General features: G+C 40.0%; 1 protein-coding gene across 26 annotated transcripts in view; it reads right to left on the reverse strand.

The window, feature by feature from the left end:
- Positions 1–18711, reverse strand: part of MYT1L (myelin transcription factor 1 like) — a 1206615-nt gene that overhangs the window by 1046294 nt on the left and 141610 nt on the right. The window contains exon 2 of one of the 26 annotated variants that reach the window (XM_069235881.1): positions 16741–16823. The exons of the other annotated variants lie outside the window; for them this stretch is intronic. The gene's annotated coding sequence lies outside the window, so the exon portion shown is untranslated. The remainder of the gene's footprint in view (positions 1–16740; positions 16824–18711) is intronic. 26 annotated transcript variants of the gene reach the window in all.

Raw genomic sequence — 18711 nt, forward strand, 5'->3', positions numbered from 1 at the left:
AGCTGTCTTTGTGTTATAGCTTTCCTTTGGAGATCGTGGCTGTAGCCTAAAGATGAGTAAGTAGGAGTGCAGACAACCATTGCCTAGTCCCTATAGTCTTTTCAGTCCGGAAAAATGTGTTAAAAGCAGACCTCATCCTTTTAATGGACAATGGCTGCTTTTAAAAACTGTTTCCCAATAGCAAATACAAATGAAGTGATAGAGGTCTGCTGTCACGTCCAGGCCATTCATATACTTGCAGCGAATCACAAGGGTTTGAAAATTATGAACAATCAATAATCACTAGGTAGATTGTGTGGGACCCAATGGGATTTTTAGATAACACACATTAGTACATAGGTCACATCCCAATTTGCATTCCCATTCACAAATAAATCAGTGTGTAAATTGCTCATACCTGGTTTGCGAAGGGGAATAAAACATCAGGCTCATTTTATGACTGCTGAATAAAGAGGGGTTACATATACTTTATGATTCTTTGCCCTTCAAAGTGGAGATCTGCGGGTCCTGATATAAGACATCAAAGTATTGAAAAATTGTTTTGCTATCCTCCTTGCCTTACTGCAATGACTATTAGGCATGATATCCATATCATTGGTGATTCTTAAACCAAAGCTCGAAAATCAATACCTGATTAAGTCAAACAGATTGGCATGTCAGGTTCTCTGGTTCATAGAACAATTAGGAACAACACATGGCATGTACAACTGTGAAAAACCTGTTTCCGTATTTATTTATTTATTTATCCATTTATTATTAGTTTGGAGTCTGGCTCTAGTCATAGAAACCACAAAAGCGATTCAGAAAAGGTTTCTACTCATTTCAGTGAACTGGCTAGATCAGCATCCTGCTAAAAGAGCCTACTTCCCCCCTGTGCAAACGTTTGGTCCAAACTACTCAACATAAATGTCCAGATGGACAGCCTGCTATGTCCATTCGTGCAAAAATGAAGCAAGAAAATGAGGACTCATTGTGAGTAATTAGAGCCAAAAAACAGCTTACTAAACTCTGGAAAAACTGCAGGATAATTCAGTTGTGTACATTTTATGAGGTTTTCTAACCTCAATTAATACCCCTCAGTGAAATGCTGTTTCGTTTTCTGCTTAAGGAAAGAGATATTTCTCTCTCATTAAAAGCATTCAAAGTTGAGAAAACTGTGGAGGAGGTTGATATCTTATCTTATCAGCTGAATATGCTGCTAAGCATCAATCATGAAATGTTAGCCAAATAATTTGGCTAATAACCTGTCTGCTTTAATAGAAAAACGGGTACACCCATCTTAAACAAGAATATATCTGCAAACATCAATTATCTATCTAATTGAACATACAGATGCAATTAAAAGCATTTGATACACTATGGTGGTAATGTTAATTTACCATTTCTAAGGATGATGGGCTTGCTCTCCCTCCTCACAGGGTTACTAAAGAAGCTTCATTTAGGAGCATCTGTCTTTGTTTTTATCAATTTACAAAAGTCTTCATCTCTATCCCAAGAGGAACAAGATAGGATTGTCTCTGATCTCTATTTTTTTATATATTTAGAGCCCTTATTATTAGAGTTTGTCGGATGGGTTACTCTGTCACAAACGTGAGGGATATCCCATCCACCATATACCGATCTCCATAGGTAATAAATACAGCGGACGGGATATCTGTCACGTTTGTGTAACCCCCTCCGCCAAACTCTAAATCAGGCCCTTGGCTTCTTGTTCAGTCTTCACTGAAAGAGTAAATACAATAAAGCTGTAGATTTACACTTTAGTAAAAAAGAATTGTGACATTTCATTTTGGATGTCGAATTACAAGTCTTACACAGACCATTACCAATTTATCCAGAGTCCACATGTGAGGGGCATGAGCAGAGCTGGCAGGCTGAGTGAGACAGTACAAGTTCCATGTACATAACCAGAGCACAGCCTCTTACCCCGCTGCCCAGCAGTGGGCTTTTTTAAAATTTAAAAAGGCAGGAATCAGAGGTTATCACTGAATTCCATTTTTCTAGATGCTTATAGTGGGTGCTAATCAGTAAGACTCTTAGAAGAGGTCCAAATACCAGAGGTTCAAAAGCAAAAGAAGTGGGGTTTAAGTGGATTTGAACCAATGACATCATATGACACCTTTTCAGGGTAGGTAAAGAACTATCTTCCATGAATGCTGCATGTTCAAGGGTAACCAACTATTTTCTATCCAGTGGACTACAAGACATGCAAATGTGCATCCTGTCTTCAGTACAAAACTGTCCTTTAGATTCCAGGGGGTAATTAAGAAATGTGCTGGGCTAGCATAGTCCCCAGAGTGCCCTTATCAAGGAGAGATTTTAGCCAGCTTGATGTGGATCTTTTCACAGACTGTGTCCTAGCAGGCATGGTGGTAGCCTCTTTAGCAAAAAGATAGCGTTACCCATTGGCCCACTTGATTATAAAAAACAAGCCTCCAAACAAGGGGTATGATTCTAGAAATCAAACAAAATGACCCTGCTAGTGCATAAGGTCATTGCATTTACTTTCAACAAACAAACATAATTGTTTACATGGCAGTTGTAAAGAGGAAAAAAGATACTGGAAGGGCAACCCTAAGTAGTTGATGATGGCAGCCCTGAGGTGGTTGGGACGCCACCAAGGACTTTTCCAATGACAGCAACACCAAAACTCCGTGATTCTTCCACCTCTAAATTAGGTTGGGAAACCATGAGGTTTAGTGCAGTTGGACAACCACCTGTTTAAAGCATATGTCTGGCAACAACGTAACTCTAAATAAACATGCAAGTCTTTTCACCAAAAATAACTATTCCAAGCTAAGGCAAACTATTTGCTTATTGATAAGGCTAGCATTGCTAATACTTTTGTCTCATCTATTGAAGAAGAACACTTTTGAGTTTGTCTACAGTGTCTTGGCAGATTCCTCATTGCCAGGTTCAACAAGAAGATATGATCTGACCAGTTCTCTGACCACCACCAGTATTCAACAATATTGTCCTTGCTTTTTGACTCCTGACACAACAACCCACTTAAACTGGAAAGGGATGCACAATTAAACAAATCCTTACATTAGGAGTTGGTGACATGTTGGCAAATACAATCTTAAAAAGTCATAAAGGAAACACATTTCCTGTAGGAACACTTTGAATATGAAATATTTATAATTATCAACATTTATTCTAACTGAAACTGAAAAAGGAAATTAAGAAATAAAGTATCCATCTATAAACACATAACATACAAAACATGGCAAGGAAGCAGCAGAACTATATGCTACACATCACACAAGGCCACACAATGAAGATACAATGAGCCAAGGTGTATCAACATAACCACCACAGATATGAAAACATAAAAATGTGTTTTTTATTGCACAGCTGTTTTGCTCAAATGTGCCCCAAATATTAAAGAATGACTATGAATTCTAGCATGATAGGGAAATGCCTGCAGCATATTTAATTAAATCAATCTATGGGGCTACATATAATTAAAAGAAGTATCCCTCCTGCATCTTCAATCAAAGGCCAATGATTTACTTGTGTTGTAATGCTGATTAGTTACAGGAAAGCTTTAGTGAAGCACAGGCTATTAAAAGTACTTATCTCAAAGTTCTTATGGCCGTGACTGTTGCTTCACATTATATGGGTGAGTATTAGGATTTTCACTCTCATTCTAAATATTAGCATCACGCCTTCCTTTTCAAGCATTTTTAACCAATTCTACAAATGAGTGGCAAGAGGGATTGCCTATCTCTTAAGCCTTATATGGGAAAGGATATATAGCATCAACAAGTTAGATGACATATCTTCAATAGTATAGAGATTGCAGATTAATTATCTTTTAATTTTAATTATCTTTTAATTGTAGATAATTGTAGATCATTAATTAATTGCAAGAACAGTTTGGTTAGAAAGCCATTATTCATGATTGCCAAAGTCTATAGTGCCAGGATAGCATGGTGATGTCACTGTTGTTCTGTACAAATTTATTAAATCCATTCATTCATTTATTCATTCATACATTCATTTATTCACCCACCCACCCATTCATTCATTCATTTGTATCCCTTAATTCTGTTTTAAAAACTACAAATTTACAATCAGCAGGAAGAAATAAAGACTGGACTAAACAAACTATTCAAGTGGAGCTAATTTGAACATCAGTGCTCTTTAGTACAATGATACATGGTATGTGTGTGCTATATAGTTCCATTTCTTTTTGCATCTATCAATGTGATTTAACAACAGAAAATATATATGTTGGTATATTGTCTAAGAAGACAAAATACAAGCAAAATTTTTTGTGGCTGGAAATCAACACGAACTACGAAACAAAAATGACAAATGGAGGTAAGCACTGGTAAAACCAAAATGTGGGGCTTTCCTGTGGTAAAGCCTGCAAACTGAAGCATGCACCAATGCTGTGGTAAACTGGTAATGGCAGTGGTAGTAATGGTGGCTATAATGGCAGTAGTAATGTTTTTGGTGGTGGTGGTGGTAATGGTGGTAGTAATGGTTTAGGTGTTAATTATGGTTGTAACTGTGATGATGGTAGTGGTACTGGTGATGGTGGTGGCAATAGTGATGGTAGTGGTGGTGTAGGTGGCTTGCACTTGAGCCCTCACAAAAATATACAGCAGTAAAAACAACAGATTGAAAAAATGATTGCATTCCGCATGTTATGCTCAATCAGCAAAATGTATTGAATATTTGATGATTGAGTGTATTTTAATATGTAAAATAGCCACTCATGCATTGCAACAGAAGCACTCCATCGTAGAAGGATTCATACACCAAACTACCAATAGAATGAGGTGGGGGAGTAATGCTCCTCTAGGCAGAACTAAAATGTACTCTATGTAAATGTTAAAGAACAGCAGACAATACATTCCCATAAACTGTGATGTCAAGACAACCAAAAAAACACACTGTGATGGATATAATGAGGTTCGAAATACCCCCCCCAGCACAAACTAACATTTACAGAATAAAGCCCAATTCCTTTGGCTTTGAAGGTTAGTGGCATCATTGGAGTGGGGTGAAGAGATTGATTTGATTATAAACTTGTTGATAATAGATGTTAGATTATGCTACTAACTACAGTGGCGGTCTGTCCTTTAGGGCAGAGGGGCCACACACCCCCACCTTTTGCCCCTCATGAAGAGTGTCTGTCAGGCTGAACAAAGGTCAGCCTGACAGACACTCTTCATGTTTAGGTCAGGCAGCCAGGAGCAGACATGTGCGATTTGCGCAGACTCCTGGCTGCCTGAGCTGAACTTTGCTGGGCTGAGGAGGTCACAGCTCCTATGGGCGTGACCTCCTCTGCCCAGCAAAGGTGCCTCGAGGCCCTCCCCTGGGTGACGAGGAAAGCGTCACCCATTGACACTCGCCCTGGGCGCTTCAGCTTTAAGCCCCAAAGCGACCAGGGTGAGTGTCAATCAGTGACACTTCGTCACAGAGTGGGGTGGGGTCAGCAGTCTCACTGACCCCATCCCACTCTGTGACGAGGCTGGGACTGCTGCCTTCCCTCATTGGCTGACCTAAGGTCAGCCAATGAGGGAAGGCAGCAGTCCCAACCCTCCTGGGACCTGGAGGCTGAAGGTAAGTGTGTGTGTGTATGTGTGTGATGTTTTAAATTGAAAGTTTGGTGCGTGCGTGCATGTTTGAGTGTTATGAGTGTTGTTAATGGATGTGCATGCGTGTGTGAAAGAATGAGTGTGTGTGATCTTTTAAAGGAATGTTTGGTGCGTGCGTGCATATTTGAATGGTATGAGTGTTGTAAATGGATGTGCGTGCGTGCGTGTCTGTGTGTGAAAGAATGAGTGTGTGTGTATGTGTGTGTGTGTGTGTGCCCTGCCACCCCCCCTCTCTACTAAAGCTGCCGCCCGCCACTGACTAACTATATATCACAGTCTTACATCACTGGCTTTACAGCTTTACATCATTTATTACGTGGTTTTGCTTAACTACTTTGCATTTTAGCTCGGATTGATTTTCTGTTGTGTTCTTCTGTATAGGATATGTGAACACATGGGAAATCAATAGCATTCTATGGATGGTGTGCCACATCCTACAAGTCTCCTCAATATTTGCATTCAATCTCCGACTATACTCTAGGATTACAACTAGCGTAGCCCTTCTTAAATATTTAAGTTAAAATTTTATTCCAGGTATGACAGAGAGACTGATGCCTCTTTTGTAAAGTCTGATTGTAACCCACATTTCCATTTAACAGATCTTCTATGAAGCAACAAGTGAAGGTGTTTTACTGCACTGGGAGTACATATTGCATTGCAGGTACAAGGAAGAAACAGGAGAAGCAAGTTTCTTAAAGGACTTCACAAAGGGTGGATTTAAGTGGGAAACTGGCAAACACTTTGCAATGATGATGACATCTGCCACTTGTGGAAACTACTGAGCATACACTACCTAATACCCAAAGACACAAATGCCTTATCAAATATAAAGACGGTCAAATTAAAAAGTAACGACAAATCTATTAATTGCATGGGTCTCTCTGTAAAGCAGGGGACAGGCCAGTAGCAAACACTACACAATTATATGTAACTATGCCAAAAATGTCAAGGAACATGTTTTGTTTTTTACAGGTCCATACAATATTAATTTCTCATACATAAACATTTTACTCAGTTCAGTGCTTCTAGTTTGCATAGACATGCTCTGCCCTTTTTTAAAGTGGTGGGATTACAAATTCTGATCCGTGCCGTGAACAGGATTTTGTATCAGTACTGGAATTCTGAGTTTTGCAGTAAACGTGACACCCCACAATTTTCTCTAGACATAGTTCAGACTTGATGAAACTGAGGGGCATATTTATACTTGTTATGCGCCTGATTTGCATCATTTTTTCGGACGCAAATTCGGTGCAAAACTAACTCCATATTTATACTTTGGCGCTACACCCGTCTAGCTCCAAATTTATGGAGTTTAAGTCATTTTTTGGATGTGGAAACCTACTTTGCGTCATTGAGATGCAAAATAGGCGTTATGGTGCAAAAAATGACTCTATGGACTTAGCGCCATATTAATCCCCCTGTGCTAAAATCAAGCACGGGAGGGCTCAAAAAATGGTGCAAAGCTTGCTCGCAGTCAAACGTATATGCAAAAGTGCAATTAGCCGTGTATCAGGGTCGATGTCCAAGGCGGTAACCAAACCGTCCCAAGAAGGGACAAACTTAAACCATTTACCAATGATAATAAAGGATTTTTGAAGGGCAAGCTCACGAACGAGTGATAGTGATAAGCGTGCGGTGGGCATGGTTAAAAGCCCAGATACATTCCACCACATCAGAAAAGCAGCGCTTGCGCACTGCTATGCTCAACCTAAAAATGTCAAAACTTAAGAAATATAATAGTTTTTAAAAAAACTTACTGATAAAATCTACAAACGCATCACTTTGATAGAATATCGAGTTCATAGGTAAAACTATTGAAAAACATACATACATTCTTAAAGTCAGCAGCTTTATATCTATGATTGAGCTCCACAGAAAGGTTTCTACTACATGGCTACGATAACTAAAACCTGAGAATTTGTATCTAAATTTTAAATATTTAATTGGTAAAGAGTTTCAGTGAATAGTAATACTCATATTGTGCAATGGCAAAAGCTAATAGTCTCTAGGTGCTGTTCATTCTCCTTAGTATTCAACTGTTGGCTTACTGTAAAACTGATCATTGATAATGCCTTATGACCAAAGAGTTTGGAAATGTGAAATCCCGGTACATTGCTCAAAGCTATGAAATGGGAAAAAGATCATAAAATGTTTAGCCCCAGTCTTAGGTTCTTTAGGCTTGATTCTAAAGGAAATGTGTACTTCTTCACTTGTGGGTTTACAGCATAATTTAAGGATAAGAGCATGATTCATAAAGCATCCAATTTAAGTAGTTGTGACATACTCCATGCTTTGGTGTGAATTAGTCATGTATTTCCAACTGTAAGACAGACTTACTCATGGAAAGATACCTTCTCATTCACAGCAGTCACAGTCTTCCTCAGGCTTAAAACGATAAGCCTCTGTGTCTTGAATATCGGGTACATATATTTACTGAGCTAGGACATGAGCTAAATATGGAACATTTCAAACTGTGACAGTCTGAAAGAAGCTGAAGATAGAAGGCTGCCTTTAGCAATGGATTGTCTGCATTCGGTACTGATCCTGTGTCAAGATTGCAAGATCTCCATATGGAAGGTATGAGATGTTAATTTGAAGTAGACATCTGCAAAGCTTATCAATATGTATTCTTATGTTAATGGCCCCTATCTAATCATTAGCTTGGCCCTACTACATTCATGATCACCTCTCCCCTCCCCTCCCCTCCACCCAATGATGATGTTTGGTTCAAAGTGTGAAGTCATCTGCATTAGATCTGCCTAACCCTTGTCTTAGGAAGCACAGAAGGAAAATGCTCCTCAGCACTGTGTAAATGAGAAAGTGTGTTAGATGTATAAGTAGCTGGAAGGATAGGAACACATTTATGTGACACATGTAACACTGATGACTGAAGATTCATGACCAAATGTCTGTTTGAATATTTTTAGAGGTGCGACCCATTTGGGTCTCATACTCCATGTCTCTTTTGTTTGCAATATTGGAGTGGATTGTTTCAGATAGAACACTCTGGGCCTGATATAGATTTCAGCAAATGGGTTACTCTGTCTGCTGAAATAGAAATCCCATGGGAAATAATGGGATTTATATTTTGACGGATGGGATATCCATCACCATTGTGATGCAGTAACCTGTCCACTAAAATCGAAATCAGGCCCATTGTCAAAAATGTGGTAGATGTCATGTCTGCTTTTAGAAATGCCTTATAGCCTATGGCATTTCGAATTAGGTGGACAGGATATCATTCACATTTTGAAGGAAAATCCCATCACCAAAATCAAAATAAGGCCCTTAAGACCTCTAAGGTACTTACAATGTAAGTGGCAGTTGGTGAATTGAATTTTGGAGAATTGTATAGTTTGGAAGCTGGCTGACCACACACAAGCTGTACATTTTCTTAGCTCTATACATTTTTAAGTTTTAAAGAGATATATGGTGCGATCTGTGAGAAAACATCAGTGAGGGTAAACAATCTTTGCTTGTCTAGACCAATATCCCCCATACCTACAAAGAGATTTCTCTGCTACTTTTTATAAAATTTAAATTTTTGTAAATTATTGTGTGATAATCTAACAAATTAAATTAGAGATGTGTGCCTGAGTACTCCAAGAAGCACAGCAAGAGGTACTGTGGTGAGACCCGAGTACACATATTTGCTGGTTTGAAAAGTGAGAGGCGGAAAGATCACGCTCAGATTTGTGGAATGGTTTAAAGGCAAAGAAATGCCTGGACCATAACAATTAAACACTTTTTGGATTCCTTCCTCTGATTGATCTCGAAGAAATACTCAAATTGAGTACAGTAGAGACACATATTCAAAACCGCAGAAAGAACACATGATCATTAACCCTTTACTGAAACTCAAATTGAGCAACAACATATGCTTGTTTTAGACAAAACTCATATTTGGACATTTTCCATGCTTGAAAGAGTGGGACTGTGCCAACTTACGGTTGCACACTTGGGTTCATATTTATCATTATTTCACACAATGCAATATAGCAAGCAACCTTGCTGCCCTATGTGAAAGGGAGAGGGCAGGAATGCACCATATCTATCAATATATAGCACATTCGTGCTCTCTGTCTGCCCGAGTGCACAAACTGGTGCCTCGCGCCAACATAGGCACCCTTGCACCATCATGCATGGGTGCCTGTGTCACAGGCAGGAATGTTTTGGTGCAGGGAGGGACAACTTCCTGCACATAAAGAATCCTCTGAGGCTTTTTTCTCTTTCTACTTGTGCTACAGAATGCAGCACACATGGAAGGAAAAATAAACAAGGAGAAATAAAGATAAGGGAAGCTGAAGGTGTACCATTCTGACACATTTTCAAGTCTAACAGTATTGATAAATCCGAGACTGCTTCAGAATTCATGGGTGGATGCGTGGGAGCTCCTACACTCCACCCATGGACTGCCTCCCCATTTTGTATTCCTAAACTCAGCAGATGTATAAATGTGTAGAACCTAAATTGTAACATCCAATTGGTTTGAAAACTTCTACCTTTGCAGGAGATGTGAGGCAAAGAACACTCCTATCTCCACAGATAGGAAGGAGGGTGTCAGGCTGCACTCAGCCCTCTGAAGCTGTGCACCCTGCGCTCTGTCACTGGGCTCCTACATCCCATATTGCACTATGCGCTCGGAGGGGCTACACTCCTGCCACAAGCAGTCTGTAGTCATGCCCCCATATTTCCCTCAGTGCTCTTCCACCATCCACCATCTCACCAGCAGTCTGCAGTCATGCTATCAGATTGTACTCATTGCTCCACAGCCATCGCACCAGCATTCTGCAGCTGCGCCCCCTTAATGTATGTGTGCTCTGTAACCATCCCCCCAGTAATCTACATTTGGGTCCCCACATAAAAGGTGAGACTGAGGGCTGCCAGCCTACAGGCAAAGCAATTGAATGACCTCTACAGCCATGAGACAGAGGAAGGGGGACCCGAAGCTATGGCCACTAAAGGAGCCCCAACAGCAAAAAGAGGTAGAAGGCCAGGACTCGTGGTGTGGAATAACCTTTAATCCCAATAAAGAAACACAAAATAATACATTTAAGTGATACGTGGAGTTTATTGGTATAACTTGCTATCATGCGTGACTGACCGCCTGTTCACATTCTGTGTCACTGTGTCAATCCATGATGTGAAATACACAGTAGCACATATTTTGCATGTGTGCCACTGCCTGAAGTTTATGTTATTGGAGAGTTTAGTTGCAAACTATGGCTAAAACAGAGTGTTTGTATGCTCACATCTTTGCAATTTAAGAGACTGTCTTACATTTTTGTGGGATACATGTTCTCTATCTTAACTCTTTTTCTCCAACTCTGTCTATCCATATCCATCTGTTCCCCTCTCTTTCTCTCGGTGCTCGCTGCCTGCCCCACTCTTTCCCTCTCACTTTGGCTTTCTCTCTGTACTCTATCCCTATTTCTGTTCTTCTCCCTGTATATCACTGTTTCAGGCCATCTAACCAAGACTGTTCTCTCTTTTGAACTATTTGCCCCAGCAGTCTCTGTCTCTCTGTCCTTCTCATTGCCTCTCTCTGCCGCAGTTCCCCACCTTTCTCTGTTCATTCCCCTCACTCTTGTCACTCTGTTCCTATGTTTCTGTCCACCTTTCTGTTCCTCTTCCTGCCCCTCTCTTTCCCTGTCCCCTTTCTCTTTCTCCCTGTCTCTGTTCCTCTAGTTAGTTTCCATATCTCTATCCTTCTGCGTATCTCTCTTCTTTTGCCCATCTCTTTCTCTTCCTCCGTGTGCCTCTTTCCCTCTCTCTGCCATTCGCTCTGCTGCTCTGTCTGACCTTTTGTCTCTCCCTTTCTCTTTCTCCCTCTACCACACCTTCCTTTTCCCTTCCCCCGGCTCACTTACAATCTATCTCATAATCGGAAGGGAAACAAATGTGTGTTGCTCACAGTACATTCCCGCATCTGCGAGGCCGGAAGTGCTCTTTCTGCACAATCTTAGCCGACATCTGCTGAGACATATACGAGGTCTGGGCACAAGCTGACCCTGCGTCTGCTGGGGATTCGCGTGCATTCTGGGAACAATGTGACTCCACATTTGTGGGGCAGGAGTCTCGGCCTCTCCTGAAACCAAATACGATTAGAAAGGTAAAGCTAACTTTTTTTTTTTTTTTTATCTCTTCTTGTTTTATTGTAAATAATCAGGTATCGAGCAATTCATTACAGTTTATTCTGGTCAATCAGACTACACAGATTCAAGCAAAGATGATCACCAGTCTTAGTCCTCTCTGAAATAGAAATAATAAAAAAAATTATAACTGGTTGGTTTAAATAACACACTAGGGCCCATATTTATACTTTTTTAGCGCCGCATTTGCGCCGTTTTTTTTACGGAAAACGGCGCAAACACAAAATGCAATTGTATTTTGCAAGTTTACGCCGTTTTTGCGTCAAAAAATTACGCAAATGCGGCGCTAAGAAAGTATAAATATGGGCCCTAGGTTCAATAGTAAAGGATATTTCATTTGTCACGATTCTAAACGGCGCTGCCTTAGTGTGGCACAACCGTTTCATCTTTTTCAATTTATTTCTAGGATGCTTCAAGGAAATCTCTGCTCCGTCTTCATTCCTCATCTTTTAACCAAAGTGAATGTCGCACCTGTGCTACAGAATTTTTATCGGTGTAAAGTTATCAGAAAATCAGTGTCAGCAGAGAAACAGAATGCGGCTCTTTTATAGACCTAGAACCTCATTAAATTCAAAGTTATTGCAATAAAATGCTATGTACTAATGAAATATTAATTCCTCTGTAAAAGCAACTCTACAGTAAATGAGTGACTGAAATCTAAGCTGAGAAGCTATTATATCTGAAATAATCCTGGACATGCTACCTGAAAACAGCTGATTATCCAACTACTGTATATTGCCTAATACTACTGTCAAAATCTACACATTAGAAAAAAAGAAAAACGCAGTGGACTGATTCTCATGTGCTCATGATTCTGGTAGAGATGAAGATGACGTTTTGGGGGTTGAAGCTACACTTTATAAAAGTTCAAAGAAGTACATTATCAAGTCACAGCATTAAAGGTATATAAATAAAATGTTGGTAGTGCACTTTGATGTTATCTGTGGACCTATATCACTTGACACTTTAAACCAGCATCCTTAATGACTGTGAGATCTGCTCTGTTTAATAAAGCTGCGTTCTGGTGGAGGGTTAATATGCGTTGTCTGCTACAATAGAGACAAAAAAGGCACAGTGATCTGTATCTTCATAAAGAAGCTTCACCTTATGTCCCCATATGGCATGGCTTGGTTGGTTTCGCAGACTATGAATTCTTAGTTGTGTAACTAAAACGTACTATATGTTCTGGGATTGCCAATATGTCACAGAAGGAAATTTCTTTTTGCAAGATGAGGGTAAAAGGAAGAAGAACTGTCATGGTGAATTTACTAGAACAGTCCTTTCTGGAATGCGGGAAGTAATGGTGACTGGCTGCCCGATTTGTCTCTCTATAAACTGTTTAGTCTGTTGGTGAGTTGAGTGGAAAATAAAAACTTTTAGAGCTTTTCTGGATTTTGAATAATTTTGTTTATTTTTTAGTCAATTTTGGTTTAAAACACCTTAGTATGTACAAAAGCATTGCATTAAAAAAAAATAAAGAGGGAATACTCGGCTATTTCTGTCGAAATAACTATAATCACCACTTCAAGGGTGTTAATTACAGATTTGCATAATTGGTTCCTTACATGGACACAAATTCTTGACTCAATACAACATTTATTTTGTGATAATCCCTCATCTCTAATATTGTCATGCTTGGCAGGTTTTGCTCCCTAAGCTAGTCCCCTCTGGATGATCACTTATATACGATAATTAAAATAAAATAAAATAAATAGGTTTAAAACCCCAGTTGTCATCAGAATTTTTACACTAAGGCTATTGCATATGGTTGAAAAACTACACAAATGGCATGTAAAATGACATTTCCCATGTGGAATGAAGCACTATATTGTGCTATTCACTATGTGACCCTGAAAACATAACCCTGGAAACAAGACTTCCACTGAGGCCATTTGCCCTGTAGCCTGCAAGCGCTCATGTTTGCAGACAGACCTGTAAAAATGAACTCTATTGAAGCTCTAAAAATCCTGCTTCTAAGCTCTAAATAAGTCACCCCTCAAATTACCTTATTGCTGATAAGCTACTGTGCATGGTGTCTAGAAGTGGCACGTGCCTAAATTGATGTTATCATATACATAAAGATACAGTTAATAAATCCCCAATGGCTATTTTCATTTTATTGGGTTAGCTTTTACCATAGGAAATACTGGTAAAGAAGAATAAATCACATCTCTGCATTATCGAGTAGGAAACAGCTACAAAAAAAGTAAAAAAAAATTCCAAACTTTTTTCTAAAAATCCACTTAATTGGTAAAGTGTAATTTTCTAACTAGTTAGAAAATGTAACTTTCAGAAAAGTTATATTTCCTCTCCTGTGTCACTGTGGCTAATTATTCTTAGTTTATCGCTGCTGGCTAGTCTAGCCCGGGCTGTAATGAGGTGTGAAACTCCTTCCAGGAGCCACACAGTAGGCTACTTTGGTTGATAAGTAAACATGAATGGCCAGGGAAGACCCTTTTAAACTCAGAAGAATAATCAGAATAGAGGTACTGCCCCTCCTGTTGAAACTACAGTGTCAACTCCTGCAGTACAGGACTGACTGAGGCACTTGAAAGGAATGAAACAGGCTCAGATCACACTATTTGTGTATCCCCTGTCTGGATTACTGTAGGGCCTTGCTTTGGCTTACTAGACTGCTGTCTCATTTTATTTTATTGGTGGCCAAGGCCTGATTCAAACTGGATTTCAGTGTTTGACCTGGGCAGGCATAACTAATTTCCATAGTATACTCCTTTTGACATTTCAGCTCTCAGAGCCCATGTTTAGTGTAAAGGAAGACTTTTGCTCTTGGAAGTGACATATTGCATTGTGAGCATGTTTTCAGTGATACAAACAGCAACTAATCAAAAGGTAGGTAGGCCAGGGCCTGAGAAAATTCACTCCACTGGTCAGAGAGGAACTAGAAGTGTCTTAGGTTGTCCACCACCCACAGCCTGGTGAACCCTACAAAGCTGGATTTACACCCAGCCTTTCTCAGAACACTGCTGGTTTTGTGAAAGGATACCAGGACTTAACCCATTATACTTGGCATCTGTGACCCGTGAGAGGGACCTCGGGAGGTTAGATCGCTTGTGATGTGAACTCCAATGACAGAAAGAGCTCCAAGGATCATAGAACTGATCCTGTGGGTTGATCCAGAAGCATAAAAACTTAAAAGGACATTGGCCTGGTGCTAGACTTTGATGTCGGCCTCTGCTTGGCACAGTGAAAGTGTCTAATTGCTTTCCCCTGAGGGCCTGGGTACCTTAGAAGTGTACTCCTATTGTTGTTTGGGCACTACAAGGATGTTTGGACATTTAAAAAAAAATGTATCTCAAAACTTAGCACCCACGGGAAAAATAATCTAACTGGCAGTTCCACAGCAATGGACTGGATTTCACCTTCTTCCTGTGCGAAGATCTCTACACCTCCAAATGAATGGCTAATCCTATTTTGAGTTGGGGCTTGAAACATCTTTAACAAGAAATCTCAAAAGCTCTAGAGCGCCACTGAGAATAACCAGCTTCAGGTATCCAAACTTTGGATCCATGGCAGTGGCTACAGTTTCAGCAACATCCTGCATAGACAAGACGTTTCTTCCCAAATATTGACAGTCACATTCTGCATTGAAACTTAGATGACATTTCAAAACAATTCTTCAAGAAAGGAGCAATGTCCCTTTCTGAAGGGGAACTTGTTTTTTTACTTCATGACTTCCAGATTTTCACCGGAATCACTCCACTTGATGTTTCTGAGCTGGGCTCCATCACAGTCTGCCTCAATTTGATACATGGTCCAGGACAACTGAGATGGTTAACTTACATTTGTCACTTTGTTTTTCTTGGTGATTTTTCACTTTAATTCTGAAAATGTCTTATTTTACTCATAACATTTTGTCAGTTTACTTTAATAGTGATTGTGGAGTTTTATTGAATTTTGTATGATGTGTTCTACTGTTTATACACTGCTTATATAATTTGCATATTGCCTTCGATTTAAGACTGGCTGCTTTGTGGCACAATACCAGGAATGGAACACAGGGTTCTTTAATTTACTTTGAGTGATATTTAGCAGGTGATGGTCTTATCCTTTTAGGTGGACCTCTGTCCTTTCCAAATATCCATCCTGTTTCCAACAAAGAGACACTGAAAAGAAAGACTCTTTGTTTACACAGTTTGAGTTAGTGTCTTTTTTAAGGTATCTACAGAGTTATAATTTAATGTTGTAGATAGCATAATATATATATCAATGTAATGCATTTTTGTCATAAACAGTTACATAGATGGTAGCACAAAAAAGAAGGTGGATCGCCACACCTAGCCAACAACCAACCTGCAGTACTCAAAAGTGTACAAACTCACCTGCTTGTCTGTGAAGTGAAGATACAAATAGTTGTCATCAAGGTGTATTCAGCCATGTTGTACCTATGACAATTTGATAATGGCTTAAACATATCAATTTCTGAATTTCAACTATTATGGGTTGACTAGGTCATGTACATAATGTTACTTGAGCATGAACCACAGTCCTACCAGTTGCTCCTATCTTGGAGACCATAAGAGCACATATTGCCTGGAGACCAATATAATCTGTATCATTGGTTATTGCAAGATTTTAAGATAGTAATATGTGGAGGGCTTGAGATTGTATACCTTAACCAAGTCCTGACATCCTTTTTCAACTTAATGAAACAATCTTCAATGATACAGTTGTATCATAGTTTCAAGTAAATTAGTTAATTTTATCAAGACACTGAATGATGACATTATTAGCAATATCACATTTGCTATAATAAATCAGATCAGATTTGCTTCTGAAGTTGTCAATGACAAGATAATTTTAAATAGATTCCATAGAAGAGAGGCTTTAATAAAACAGTGTAATTCCAAGTTTCATTGATGCACTGGCAGCATGTATATATATTACCTAGTGAGGTCTCCACTAGGTAGTTATGGTTAGGACATAGTTTCTATAGAAAATAGTTTTTTACTTGCCTATATCTTTGATGCTGCTTGACGAATCTTCACAAAATGTTCCCAAAAGTGTGTCAGTCCTGTCAGCTGCTGTCTGGAAAGTTCTGGGGTGATCCGTCAAGTGGGGGTTGAGAAAAAGGAAGGGGTCAAAAAAGAAGCATTTCCCATGTTCATTTCCATAGAGTTTTTGAACAGCAATAGCGCCTGAACCACTGAACGGAAGTACACCAAATTTGGCAGAAAGGTAGCTCTTGGTTCAGAAAGTGAATGTTTTATTATTTGGTATAAATCCGTACAGTGCTTTTTGAGATATTAAAAAAATCCATATTTGTTAATATAGGAACGCAAAGGCTTTGAGAACCCTCCCGATCTCTTTAAAAAAAAGAAGTGTTGGCATCCATGTTGGGACTTGGTTTTAGCCGAGTCCCAGAAAAAACATAAAAGAAGGAAAGGGGCCAGGGTAGGGACACTGTGACCCCTCAGCACTGGTGCGGGGGTCCCAGAGGGACCCCCAGGGCTAAAAAGCACTTACATTTTTTTATTTAGCAGTGAAATTGCGACAGAGTTGCGAATCTACAGAAAACTTTTTTTAGAAACAAGGGCAGTCTCCTGTGCTTGTTTTTACATAAGCCCCCAGGTAGACCAGGTCCTAAAGGGAATTGAATTTTTGAATGGGATGGGGCCATATGGCCCCCTCACAGCTCGGGGACCACCAACTCCCTGGGACTTTTACAAAAATGGATTCCGGGGGGCACCTGCCCCCCCAGGCACCACCAACTGCCTGGGGCAAAACACTGCAGCCCTTGAGCACACCACCTCCCTGGGGCCACAATAACAAAAGTGAAGGGGGTCTGTTGCGGACCTCCGAGCCCCAGGGGACCACCACCTCCCCAGGGCTATTTAATGTTGGAGAAGGCCGACCATGGGGATCGCCACCCCCCCAGGGCCGGCTCCTGCAATGTCCCAGGGTGCCCACCCCCAGGACATAGCTATTTGCTGTGGCTTGGTGGCAGCTTTGCTTGCAGTGAGGGAGAGCTGTGAAACAGCCAGGCTTTGCAGCCAACCCCTGCTCCGCATGGCCAAAGGCTGTGCACAGCAAAGGGGTTGGTTGGTTATAAGGGTTGGCAGTAGGGTCTGGCCCCAGGTGAGGCCCTGCGGCCAAGCTCCACTGCACATGGCCAAAGGCTGTGCGCAGCGATGGGTTGGGTGATAATAGGAGTTAGCTTCATGGCTTGCCTGCAAACCAGGCCCTGCGGCCAATTGCAGCCTTGCATTGCTGAAGGCTGTGCACGGTGATGGTTGTATTAACATATGTTAAAAAAGTACAAATTCATTGAAAAAACAAAGGTTACAGGGATGTTATAGTTGAGAAATAGAATTTAAAAAATAGAAATTCACTTTAAAAAAAGCAAAGGTTACAGGGATGTTATATTTAAGTTCATATTTTAAATATACCAAACCACAGAAATTCACCTGTTATAGTTAAAGTTATCTCAAGTAACTGTAACTGGTGTCCTAAAGTAACTATAACTCACACCCTTGCCATACACTGCTAATTACCCCACAAATTACGGCACTCAAGACATTTCTGATTACTTCATTGATGATATCAAAGTAATATTTGCAATAAAAGTTTTCACAAAAAAACTGTGCATGGCGGGGGCGATAAAAACATTTTTTTAAGTGAAATTCTAGGTTTTTTAATTTCTATTTCATAACTATAACTTCCCTGTAACCTTTGTTTTTCAGTGAATGTGAATATATATATATATATCTACTGTTAATTTCAGTCGTATTGAAGGATGCACTTATATAAAGTTCACAAAAGGCTCCGTACAGTTCTAGAAAATTGTGGGAGTAATTAGTTGCACCCAGAACTAGATGGAAAAGAAGTCTGATGCAACTTTATAGGAAACAGAAGCCACAGATTCTGATCCGCCTGTGAGGACATATATAAAAACTAGCTGGTTATGCAGAGAGAAAGGAGACAAG

Source organism: Pleurodeles waltl, chromosome 5 (genome assembly GCF_031143425.1).
Source record: "Pleurodeles waltl isolate 20211129_DDA chromosome 5, aPleWal1.hap1.20221129, whole genome shotgun sequence".
NCBI lineage: Eukaryota > Metazoa > Chordata > Amphibia > Caudata > Salamandridae > Pleurodeles > Pleurodeles waltl.